This window comes from Bombus pascuorum, unplaced genomic scaffold (assembly GCF_905332965.1).
Source record: "Bombus pascuorum unplaced genomic scaffold, iyBomPasc1.1, whole genome shotgun sequence".
In the NCBI taxonomy this organism is placed as follows: Eukaryota; Metazoa; Arthropoda; class Insecta; order Hymenoptera; family Apidae; genus Bombus; species Bombus pascuorum.
The window spans coordinates 892,501-905,000 of record NW_026869742.1 but is presented as its reverse complement, the minus strand read 5'-3'; the positions used below and the strand labels follow the sequence as shown (position 1 = coordinate 905,000).

The window sequence follows — 12,500 nt, the reverse complement described above, 5'->3', positions numbered from 1 at the left end:
TTAGCGGCGTTTTTGCTTTAGAATAGAAAAGCAATACGCCGCTGGACTTAGCGGCGATTTTGCTTTAAGAACGAAAAGCAATACGCCGCTGGACTTAGCGGCGTTTTTGCTTTAAAATAGAAAAGCAATACGCCGCTGGACTTAGCGGCGTTTTTGCTTTAGAATAGAAAAGCAATACGCCGCTGGACTTAGCGGCGTTTTTGCTTTAAAATAGAAAAGCAATACGCCGCTGGACTTAGCGGCGTTTTTGCTTTAGAATAGAAAAGCAATACGCCGCTGGACTTAGCGGCGATTATGCTTTAAAATAGAAAAGCAATACGCCGCTGGACTTAGCGGCGTTTTTGCTTTAGAATAGAAAAGCAATACGCCGCTGGACTTAGCGGCGATTTTTTTGCTTTAAAGACGAAAAGCAATACGCCGCTGGACTTAGCGGCGTTTTTTTTTAAATTAAAATCGAAAAGCAATACGCCGCTGGACTTGTAAGCGTGCGCTCGAGAAAGCAATACGCCGCTGGACTTGAACGTGTGCGCCTGAAAAAGGCAACACGCCGCTGCACTTGAACGTGCGCGCCTGAAGAAGGCAACACGCCGCTGCAGCGATGACAATGGAACGGCGCGCTGCCCCCCCAGCCCCCCTATCGCGGGCCAGCGACGGAGTAGACTCGATATTATAAAGGTACGCCCAGCACCGAGACGCCCTGTGCGCGCGCGCGCACGCTCGCTCGCTCGCTCGCTCCGCTCGCTCGAGGAAAGACTAGCCCAACCCAAAACCGATGCCGCGAATATCGAGGAACGAACGCGAAAGAGAGATTGGTTTTGGGTCGGTCTAGTTTTTTTTTCGAGCGAGCGGAGCGAGCGAGCGACGCGCGAGAGCCTGCCGCTTGCCTCCGTCCAACGCAGGGACTTTGAAAATATTCGACGAGTGCGGAAACACCGAAAAGTTATTTCGAGTTATTTCCTAAAAAAGCGGTATAAAGTGCAAATATTTTTACACGAATCGCGATATTATATCATTCTACGTCGGGATTAAGCGTTTTTTTCGTTCAAATATGTTTAGAAAAAAATTTTCATTTCAACGGTTTTTTCGAGTTATTTCGTTAAAAAGCGGTATAAAGTGCAAATATTTTTACACGAATCGCGATATTATATCATTCTACGTCGGGATTAAGCGTTTTTTTCGTTCCAATTCGTTTAGAAAAAAATTTTCATTTCAAGGGTTTTTTCGAGTTATTTCGGTAAAAAGCGTTATAAGGTACAAATATTTTTACACAAATCGCAATATTATACCATTCTACGTCGGGATTAAGCGTTTTTTTCGTTCCTATTTGTTTAGAAAAAAATTTTCATTTCAACGGTTTTTTCGAGTTATTTCCTTAAAAAGCGGTATAAAGCACAAATATTTTTACATAAATCGCCATATAATTCGATTCTACGCGTGGATTAAACGTTTATTTTGTTCCAATTCATTTAAAAAAAAATTGTGTACGGCGACCAATCGAACCGCCGAACTTAGTCTCGCGCGGCATCGGCACGTAGGGACTTAGAAAAATTTCGGCCGGCGCGAAAAGACCGGAACGTTCAACTCGATTTATCTCGTTAAATAGCGTTATAAGGTATTGAAATTTTTATAGAAATCGTTATGTCTCGTCGAAACGAAGGCGAACGTAACGATTTCTTTTTATTTTTTTGAAAAATTTCTCCCGCCGGACCAACATGACCGGAAGGCTGGCACTTCGACTAGGTTCCAGCCGGCACGTAGGGACTTAGAAAAATTCCGGCCGGCGCGAAAAGACGGAAACGTTCAACTCGATTTATCTCGTTAAATAGCGTTATAAGGTATTGAAATTTTTATAGAAATCGTTATGTCTCGTCGAAACGAAGGCGAACGTAACGATTTCTTTTCATTTTTTTGAAAAATTTCTCCCGCCGGACCAACATGACCGGGAGGCTGGCACTTCGACTAGGTTCCGGCCGGCACGTAGGGACTTAGAATAATTCCGACCAGCGCGAAAAGACGGAAAAGTTATTTCGAGTTATTTCCGTAAAAAGTGTTATGAGGTACACATATTTTTATATAAATCGCAATGTTATACCATTCTACGTCGGGATTAAGCATTTTTTTCGTTCAAATTTATTTAGAAAAAAATTTTCGGTGAAAGAGTTTTTTCGAGTTATTTCCTTAAAAAGCGTTACGAGGTATGGATTTTTTTACATAAATAGGAATGTTAAGACGTTTTACGTATGGATTAAACGTTTTTATCGTTCAAATTTGTTTAGAAAAAAATTTTCGCTCCAAGGGTTTTTTCGAGTTATTTCCTTAAAAAGCGTTATAAGGTACAAATATTTTTACATAAATCGCCATATAATTCGATTCTACGTGTGGATTAAACGTTTTTTTCGTTCAAATTTGTTTAAAAAAAAATTTTGTACGGCGACCACTCGGACCGTCGGACTTAGTCTCGCGCGGCATCGGCACGTAGGGACTTAGAAAAATTTTCAGTCGAAAAGTTATTTCGAGTTATTTCGTTAAAAAGCGTTACGAGGTATGAATTTTTTTACATAAATCGCAATAATATTCGATTCTACGTGTGGATTAAGCGTTTATTTTGTTCCAATTCATTTAGAAAAAAATTTTCATTTCAACGGTTTTTTCGAGTTATTTCGTTAAAAAGCGTTATAAGGTACGAATATTTTTACATAAATCGCAATATTATTCGATTCTACGTAGGGATTAAGCGTTTATTTCATCGCGGGAACGAAAAAAAAAAAATGGACCGACACACCCGGGACGTGGAACTTAGTCGCAAACTCGATCCGGACGTTGGGACTTAGAAAAATTTCGACCGAAAAGTTTTTTCGAGTTATTTCGGTAAAAAGCGTTATAAGGTATGAATTTTCTTACATAAATCGTAATAATATTCGATTCTACGTGTGGATTAAGCGTTTATTTTGTTCCAATTCATTTAGAAAAAAATTTTCATTTCAAGGGTTTTTTCGAGTTATTTCGTTAAAAAGCGTTATAAGGTATGAATTTTCTTACATAAATCGCAATAATATTCGATTCTACGTGTGGATTAAACATTTTTTTTGTTCAAATCCATTTACAAAAAAATTTTGTACGGCGACCACTCGGACCGTCGGACTTAGTCTCGCGCGGCATCGGCACGTAGGGACTTAGAAAAATTTTCAGTCGAAAAGTTTTTTCGAGTTATTTCGGTAAAAAGCGTTATAAGGTATGGATATTTTTGCATAAAAGGCGATAGAAACGCGTAATACGTCGGGATTAAGCGTTTATTTCATCCTGAAAAAGTTTTAAAAAAACGAGAACGAACACGCCTCGGACGTGGAACTTAGCCGCAGAGTCGAGCCGGACGTTGGAACTTAGAAAAATTTCGGCCGAAAAGTTTTTTCGAGTTATTTCGGTAAAAAGCGTTATAAGGTATGGATATTTTTGCATAAAAGGCGATAGAAACGCGTAATACGTCGGGATTAAGCGTTTATTTCATCCTGAAAAAGTTTTAAAAAAACGAGAACGAACACGCCTCGGACGTGGAACTTAGCCGCAGAGTCGAGCCGGACGTTGGAACTTAGAAAAATTTCGGCCGAAAAGTTTTTTCGAGTTATTTCGGTAAAAAGCGTTATAAGGTATGGATATTTTTGCATAAAAGGCGATAGAAACGCGTAATACGTCGGGATTAAGCGTTTATTTCATCCTGAAAAAGTTTTAAAAAAACGAGAACGAACACGCCTCGGACGTGGAACTTAGCCGCAGAGTCGAGCCGGACGTTGGAACTTAGAAAAATTTCGGCCGAAAAGTTTTTTCGAGTTATTTCGGTAAAAAGCGTTATAAGGTATGGATATTTTTGCATAAAAGGCGATAGAAACGCGTAATACGTCGGGATTAAGCGTTTATTTCATCCTGAAAAAGTTTTAAAAAAACGAGAACGAACACGCCTCGGACGTGGAACTTAGCCGCAGAGTCGAGCCGGACGTTGGAACTTAGAAAAATTTCGGCCGAAAAGTTTTTTCGAGTTATTTCGGTAAAAAGCGTTATAAGGTATGGATATTTTTGCATAAAAGGCGATAGAAACGCGTAATACGTCGGGATTAAGCGTTTATTTCATCCTGAAAAAGTTTTAAAAAAACGAGAACGAACACGCCTCGGACGTGGAACTTAGCCGCAGAGTCGAGCCGGACGTTGGAACTTAGAAAAATTTCGGCCGAAAAGTTTTTTCGAGTTATTTCGTTAAAAAGCGTTATAAGGTATGGATATTTTTGCATAAAAGGCGATAGAAACGCGTAATACGTCGGGATTAAGCGTTTATTTCATCCTGAAAAAGTTTTAAAAAAATGAGAACGAACACGCCTCGGACGTGGAACTTAGCCGCAGAGTCGAGCCGGACGTTGGAACTTAGAAAAATTTCGGCCGAAAAGTTTTTTCGAGTTATTTCGCTAAAAAGCGTTATAAGGTATGGATATTTTTGCATAAATCGCAATATTATTCGATTCTACGTAGGGATTAAGCGTTTATTTCATCGCGGGAACGAAAAAAAAAAATGGACCGACACACCCGGGACGTGGAACTTAGTCGCAAACTCGATCCGGACGTTGGGACTTAGAAAAATTTCGGCCGCGCGAAAAGTCCGAAAAGGTTTTTTCGAGTTATTTCGTTAAAAAGCGTTATAAGGTATAAATATTTTTACAGAAACGGTTATATCTCTATTAAATACGACTGGATTAAGCGTTTTTATCGAATTTTTTAAAAAAATAGGGTCCGTCGAAGTGACACGACCGGGATATTTTTGCAATTTTTTCGTTAATTAACGTTACAAGGTATATATTTTTTTGCATATTTCTCGTTATTTTATAGCGTTCTAATCGAGTTAATAGGTGGTTTTTGTCCGCGTTCGTTAAAACTGGTGGTTTACTGATGCGATTTTGAAAAAAAAAAAAAAATTAAATTTTTTGATAAAAACGTGTTTAAAATATATTAATTAGCCGTGCGTTAAAATATCTCCACGATAGGATGTTTTATAATGGTACTTTACCTGTTCGAAGTGACCGAGCGCTCCAGCGACTAAGTCCGACTGGACGTTGCTACGGAGGTTTGTCACGGTAAGCGCGCGGCCGCTAGCCCGGCCGGCGCCGACCTGCCGGCCGCCGCCTTGGTATCTATAAGAGACACGTCGAGCCGGACGGTTCGGACGGAACAGCGTTGGGCGTGTGGCTATTCTACGGCCTCGGTTGAGAATTCAGTCACCGCTCCTCGAGTCTTAGTGTACTTTTACGCTATTTCTCGACTGTTCCTTCGTTCTGTCTTGGTTCTTTCTCTACACTGCTGCGCCGCGGGTCGCTGTCCTGGACGTAATGACCAAATATCGTGGCAAGGTTCCCCTTAGTCGGGAAGCTGGTGCCCTGCGTGGGTTCGCTCTAACTTTATAAGTTAGGGCACTGCGCTTGGACTAACTGAGTACGTATTCATGCTGGATCGTCTGCGACGATCGATTCATATGCTTTGTGCCGGCAGAGTTTTATAGCGACAGAAGGCCGGCACATATTAAATTGGCTGGAGAGCGTGCTTCCTATCTTAGGTTGTGCGTTTCTCTTGGAAGATGTGTTCTATGGAAGTATAGCGAATATATTCTTAAGAAAGACGGTATGCCCAGCGCGCAGTTTACGTGCTTAAACCGTCAGGGTATATTCGAAAAAGGGAATAAAGCAAATCTTAAGTAGCAAGATCCTGTGAAAGTATGGTATTAATAAAAAGTTACGAGAATAAAAAGCTGTGAAAGTTACGCAGAATAAAAGCAGCTATACGAAGTTGTGTTTAGTGGCGTTCGATGAGTTTTGGGGGACCTTCGTAACGGCCACGGTGGAGTTCGACGAATAAAGTCGAACATCCACAAGACGTATATATAATATAAGTCTCGTCGTACGGTGTTACGTCCCACCTACGACACGGAGAACTTATAAAATTATGTGGAGAGTACTACTAAGTAAGATCCCTGGTTGATCCTGCCAGTAGTCATATGCTTGTCTCAAAGATTAAGCCATGCATGTCTCAGTACATGCCGCAATAAGGTGAAACCGCGAATGGCTCATTAAATCAGTTATGGTTTCTTGGATAGTAACCTAACTTTACTTGGATAACTGTGGCAATTCTAGAGCTAATACATGCAAACAGATTCCTTCCAGAGATGGTTGGAATGCTTTTATTAGATCAAAACCAATCGGTGGCGGATGGCTCGTCCGTCCGTCCATCGTTTGTTTTGGTGACTCTGAATAACTTTGTGCTGATCGTACGGTCATCTAGCACCGACGACGCATCTTTCAAATGTCTGCCTTATCAACTGTCGATGGTAGGCTCTGCGCCTACCATGGTTGTAACGGGTAACGGGGAATCAGGGTTCGATTCCGGAGAGGGAGCCTGAGAAACAGCTACCACATCCAAGGAAGGCAGCAGGCGCGCAAATTACCCACTCCCGGCACGGGGAGGTAGTGACGAAAAATAACGATACGGGACTCATCCGAGGCCCCGTAATCGGAATGAGTACACTTTAAATCCTTTAACGAGGACCAATTGGAGGGCAAGTCTGGTGCCAGCAGCCGCGGTAATTCCAGCTCCAATAGCGTATATTAAAGTTGTTGCGGTTAAAAAGCTCGTAGTTGAATTTGTGTACCACAGTGTCGGTTCACCGCTCGCGGTGTTTAACTGGCATTATGTGGTACGTCCTATCGGTGGGCTTAGCTCCTCGCGGGGCGGTCCAACCAATATCCCATCGCGGTGCTCTTCACTGAGTGTCGAGGTGGGCCGATACGTTTACTTTGAACAAATTAGAGTGCTTAAAGCAGGCTACCTTCGCCTGAATACTGTGTGCATGGAATAATGGAATAGGACCTCGGTTCTATTTTGTTGGTTTTCGGAGCCCCGAGGTAATGATTAATAGGGACAGATGGGGGCATTCGTATTGCGACGTTAGAGGTGAAATTCTTGGATCGTCGCAAGACGGACAGAAGCGAAAGCATTTGCCAAAAATGTTTTCATTAATCAAGAACGAAAGTTAGAGGTTCGAAGGCGATCAGATACCGCCCTAGTTCTAACCATAAACGATGCCAGCCAGCGATCCGCCGAAGTTCCTCCGATGACTCGGCGGGCAGCTTCCGGGAAACCAAAGCTTTTGGGTTCCGGGGGAAGTATGGTTGCAAAGCTGAAACTTAAAGGAATTGACGGAAGGGCACCACCAGGAGTGGAGCCTGCGGCTTAATTTGACTCAACACGGGAAACCTCACCAGGCCCAGACACCGGAAGGATTGACAGATTGATAGCTCTTTCTTGATTCGGTGGGTGGTGGTGCATGGCCGTTCTTAGTTGGTGGAGCGATTTGTCTGGTTAATTCCGATAACGAACGAGACTCTAGCCTGCTAAATAGACGTAACTTATGGTATCTCGAAGGCCCCCGGCTTCGGTCGGCGGGTTTTTACTACCAACGTACAAATAAATCTTCTTAGAGGAACAGGCGGCTTCTAGCCGCACGAGATTGAGCAATAACAGGTCTGTGATGCCCTTAGATGTTCTGGGCCGCACGCGCGCTACACTGAAGGAATCAGCGTGTTTTCCCTGGCCGAAAGGCCCGGGTAACCCGCTGAACCTCCTTCGTGCTAGGGATTGGGGCTTGCAATTATTCCCCATGAACGAGGAATTCCCAGTAAGCGCGAGTCATAAGCTCGCGTTGATTACGTCCCTGCCCTTTGTACACACCGCCCGTCGCTACTACCGATTGAATGATTTAGTGAGGTCTTCGGACTGGTGCGCGGCCAATGTGATAAGCATTGCCGATGTTACCGGGAAGATGACCAAACTTGATCATTTAGAGGAAGTAAAAGTCGTAACAAGGTTTCCGTAGGTGAACCTGCGGAAGGATCATTAACGAAAGAACCATAAACACAAAGAATTTGACTTAACACATGATGAGAGGGTCGGTCAGGAGCCGTACTCCTCCTGTATCGACCCATAAAGTATATACGACGTATTCACAAGCTATATACTTTAACAAATACACTGGCTACGGAGACAAGTATATTCCTTATGGCTGTTGACTCTCACTTGCTCCGTTAGCAAAAATAATTACAAGGAGGAGACAGACTCCTCCGGTTCTACGGAACTATACGAAGAGAAGGTGTGGCACTCTCTCTCGATCATCGGGATGAAGAGATATATATATATACCAATGCTGCAAATGCAAATACAAATGCACATATATATATTATATATATGAAACTAAACTAAAATTATTCGAGGCGCCTGCGTGAGGTCGTAAGACAGAAAGACCCGCCGTCTGCGAATAATACCAAAAAGGAGCGAACAATAATAACGAACATATATAATAACGAAAAAGGGAACTTGGCAAATATAATACAATATAATAAAAAGTTACAGTGGAAACCACGTGTATTGGAGAAATGCCGGTCGAGGCGCCTGCGTGAGGTCGTAAGACAGAAAGACCCGCCGTCACGATCTCGTATTTCGTCTTTGCACTGTGGAAACCCAACGAACGAACAAATAATATTACAACTAAAATCTCTAAAGTGCCTCGTGTCGGAGAGATCTTGCTCACACCCAACCTCTTCTATATTTCGTGGTCTGTGTTGCGTTGTGTCTCCTCCTAGCAACGGGACATATCGAAGACTCCTCTTTGGGATCGAACGAAGTCTCTGCGCGAGCTTCCTACCCATAGGGCGTGTGCTCTTCGAGTGTCGTTTCGTTGTCGTTCGTCTCAACGGCGTTCGATATACGAAGGTGGTTCTGCAAACGAAACCACGTTGTACGTATCGTACTCGTGGATCGGGTAACCAGGAAAGAAAACGCATAGAGTGGATGTTGGCCCGAAAAGATATATATATTATATGCGAGTGATGGTAGAGAGAAAAGACTTTTACAGTCAAAGTTCGATCAGAGGGAACGCCGGCAGTCTATCTCCTCGTCGCGAGTCGTATGCCCCGTGCCGTCGCAACAGTTTTTCAAACTCTGCTTCTGGATATTGGGAAGAAACGACAGCGCGAGAGATACGACGACCGTGCGTTCCATCGAATTTTTTTTTTATACCTGAACGACCAAGTTCGTTCAGAGGGGACGCCGGTAGTCTATGTTCACGTCTTGGGTCGTATTCCCCATGCCGTCGTAACAGTTTTTCAAACTCTGCTTCTGGATATTGGGAAGAAACGACAGCGCGAGAACTACGACGACCGTGCGTGCCATCGAATTTTTCTAACACCCGAACGACCCTAAAGTTTGTTCGGAGGGGACGCCGGCCGTCCGTAGTATCCTCGTTGTCGTGAGTCGAATGCCCCGTGCCGTCGCAACAGTTTTTCAAACTCTGCTTCTGGATATTGGGAAGAAACGACCGCGCGAGGACTACTGCGACGACCGCGCGTCCCATTTTTTTTTTTACCTGAACGAACGAACAAAGTTCGTTCAGAGGGGACGCCGGCCGTCCGTAGTATCCTCGTTGTCGTGAGTCTCGAATGCCCCGTGCCGTCGCAACAGTTTTTCAAACTCTGCTTCTGGATATTGGGAAGAAAGGACCGCGCGAGGACTACTGCGACGACCGCGCGTCCCATTTTTTTTATGCCTGAACGAACGAAGAAATTGTGTTGAATCAGAGGGGACGCCGGCCGTCCGTAGTATCCTCGTTGTCGTGAGTCGAATGCCCCGTGCCGTCGCAACAGTTTTTCAAACTCTGCTTCTGGATATTGGGAAGAAACGACCGCGCGAGGACTACTACGACGACGACCGCGCGTCCCATTTTTTTTTATGCCCGAACGAACGAAGAAATCTTGTCGAATCAGAGGGGACGCCGGCCGTCCGTAGTATCCTCGTTGTCGTGAGTCGAATGCCCCGTGCCGTCGCAACAGTTTTTCAAACTCTGCTTCTGGATATTGGGAAGAAACGACCGCGCGAGGACTACTACGACGACGACCGTGCGTCCCATTTTTTTGTTATGCCCGAACGACGGAGATTCGCCGGCTTTTCGCTGCGAACAATCGGACGAGAGGAACGCATCTATCGTCGATCCATATATCTTGAGATACCATGGGCTAGCCACCTTGCGTGTTTCTTCGCGAGATCGCTGTGCTGTACAGAGGATTCAGAATCGGGTGTACATCCCCGTCGTTTCCTGACGAACGGAGCCTCGATCTCGACGGTTTCAAAGAACTTTACGCCCGGTCGGCGGGCGCGTGTTTCGTCGCGCAGTCCGCCGATTTCGTTTCGGAACATTCGTGTCGTCGATCTTACGGCGACTTCCGCCGATCCGATTCCCGTTGGTCGGACGTGTCGGATATCGGCTTCTTCGGAACCGAGAATTCGAGTACAGAGTACATTGAGTATCATATACACAAAAATGGCAAAATGCATAAAAGATTACCCTGAACGGTGGATCACTTGGCTCGTGGGTCGATGAAGAACGCAGCTAATTGCGCGTCAACGTGTGAACTGCAGGACACATGAACATCGACATTTCGAACGCACATTGCGGTCCACGGATACAATTCCTGGACCACGCCTGGCTGAGGGTTGCTCACGTAAACCTAAGACTGCTTGCGTTGCGTATCGTTGCTCCTCGGTCTGTCTCTTCTCTGTCCTTTCTTGCCGCCTCGTCGACATCCCGCCGTCGTTCGTCTTAGAACGTTTCAGAGTCGGTGGACGAGCGCGCCCAAGCGAAGGATACGAAATAAAAGAGCAGTCGAGGCGTACGTACTGCGACGTACGAGCGATTGTTGGACGTTCGTCGGCGTTCGTCGCGGTCGTGTCGAAAGCCGTGTGGCAAATCGTCGGCACGCTCTCGATACAAATATACAAGATCTATCGTGTTCACGGGAGACTCGTGCACAACCTACCTCTGTCTCTCTCTGTCCCTTCTTGCCTTGACAACCCGCCGTCGTTCGCGTTAGAACGTTTCAGAGTCGGACGAAGCGCAAGAAGAAGGATACGAACAAGAGCGGAGAGAACCCCGTCGTCGTTGTCGACACGCGGTTATCGAATCATACGCACAAGTTTTCCTCGTGGCCGATTTTTTTTTGTTTTTGTATCAGCCTCTGTCACGTTTTGTCGGTCTTCGCACGAAGGTCCGCGCCCCCGACGTCGTCTTAAATGAATTTTTCTTTGGCGAGACTGAGAGAAAGCAGCAGCAAAGATTTTTACTGGCTGTGTGACTCTAGTGGAGAGAGGAGAGAAGAGAGAACCAAGATATTACCCAAACCTCTAAAATCTTGGTGGCGTAACGAAACCTTCGAAAGAAGCAAAATCACCGTCTCCTTTCTCGAGACGCTTTGCTCGTACAGCCCCAGGGATCGAATGCCCACTCCGTCTGTTCGTGCGGCAGAGTAGTATTCTGCAGGCGCGAGACGATCGAGACGAGAGAGAAGACAACGAGGACCGTCGCATCGATGGGTCGTCGTTGCGTTTATCATCCTCTGTGCCGGTAAATCTTTTAACTCACGACACAACGAGTTGCCGTAGATCCGGGAACGCACAAGCGAGATTCTTCGAACGCTGATGACTTAGGGAGATATGATCCCCAGCGTTGCGCCGGAGATCGGAGAGTACGCGTACTTGTATCGGGACGAATTCTTCCCCGTCGTCGCGTATCTCTCTGCCCGCGCACCTGGCCCAAAGCCACGTTCGTCGGAATCTTATTATAAAGAAAGCTTGTGCGTATCTAGCGTGTGTCTATGATCGGTTTCTCGCGTGGGTTATTGGACGAAAGCTCAAGGTGATGGCGCAGCGTTTCCGTACCCGATGGTAGATGCGCACGCGAGTCCGTTACGAAGTTGTTCGATCTCTCGTCGCCGACGGTCGTCTTCGTCGTCCTGCGAGAAGGAATCGCTCTGACACGCACGGAGAGATCGCGCAAGAGGAAGAGAACGATCCCCTTTGGAGAGGCTCGAGAAAGACTCGAGATCGAAGAGACGAGGTATACACGCGCGTGTACGTACGACGTTACGCGCGTGTGATTTTTTTTTGCTTTGAAGCGATTTCGTCGCTCCGAGAGTATATATTTTAGAGAGAGAGTGTGAAAAGAGATCGTTGGTCATCCCATGTCTCTTCGTCGTCTATATCGCTGGACCGCGCATCCTAACCGTCGCGCCGGTCGTCCAGTCCCCGAGAATGCTCTTAAACCACCCCAAGGTGTACGCTCTCGCTCGACGTTCCAGTTGCGAGCGTTCCCATGCGTTTTCGTCGTTGGTACAGAGCAAAGAAACCGACGGGCACGAAAAGTGTCTCCGTCGCGTGTTCGATCTCTGTGCCAGCAGTAACAGGCGAGAACAAGGAACCGCTCTGGAATTAGTCGAAAATTAGAGAAACGGCCGAGGGAGATATACGTACTTCCGACATCGTGGTGCGTATATATCGAGATACAAGAGATACACAGAGGACGGGCGTTAAAGAACCGGACGCGGGAACGGATGTCTCGCGAGAGTCTTTCGATGCGACGAACGAAG

General features: G+C 45.6%; 2 non-coding genes across 2 annotated transcripts; both read left to right on the top strand.

The window, feature by feature from the left end:
• The first annotated feature begins 6,001 nt into the window (after positions 1–6,001).
• LOC132915785 (small subunit ribosomal RNA) lies at positions 6,002–7,926 on the top strand. Its single transcript, XR_009659959.1, has one exon. It is a non-coding gene; the product is annotated as a small subunit ribosomal RNA (ribosomal RNA).
• Positions 7,927–10,420: 2,494 nt separating this feature from the next.
• On the top strand, positions 10,421–10,575 carry LOC132915780 (5.8S ribosomal RNA). Its single transcript, XR_009659954.1, has one exon. It is a non-coding gene; the product is annotated as a 5.8S ribosomal RNA (ribosomal RNA).
• The last annotated feature ends 1,925 nt before the right edge of the window (positions 10,576–12,500 follow it).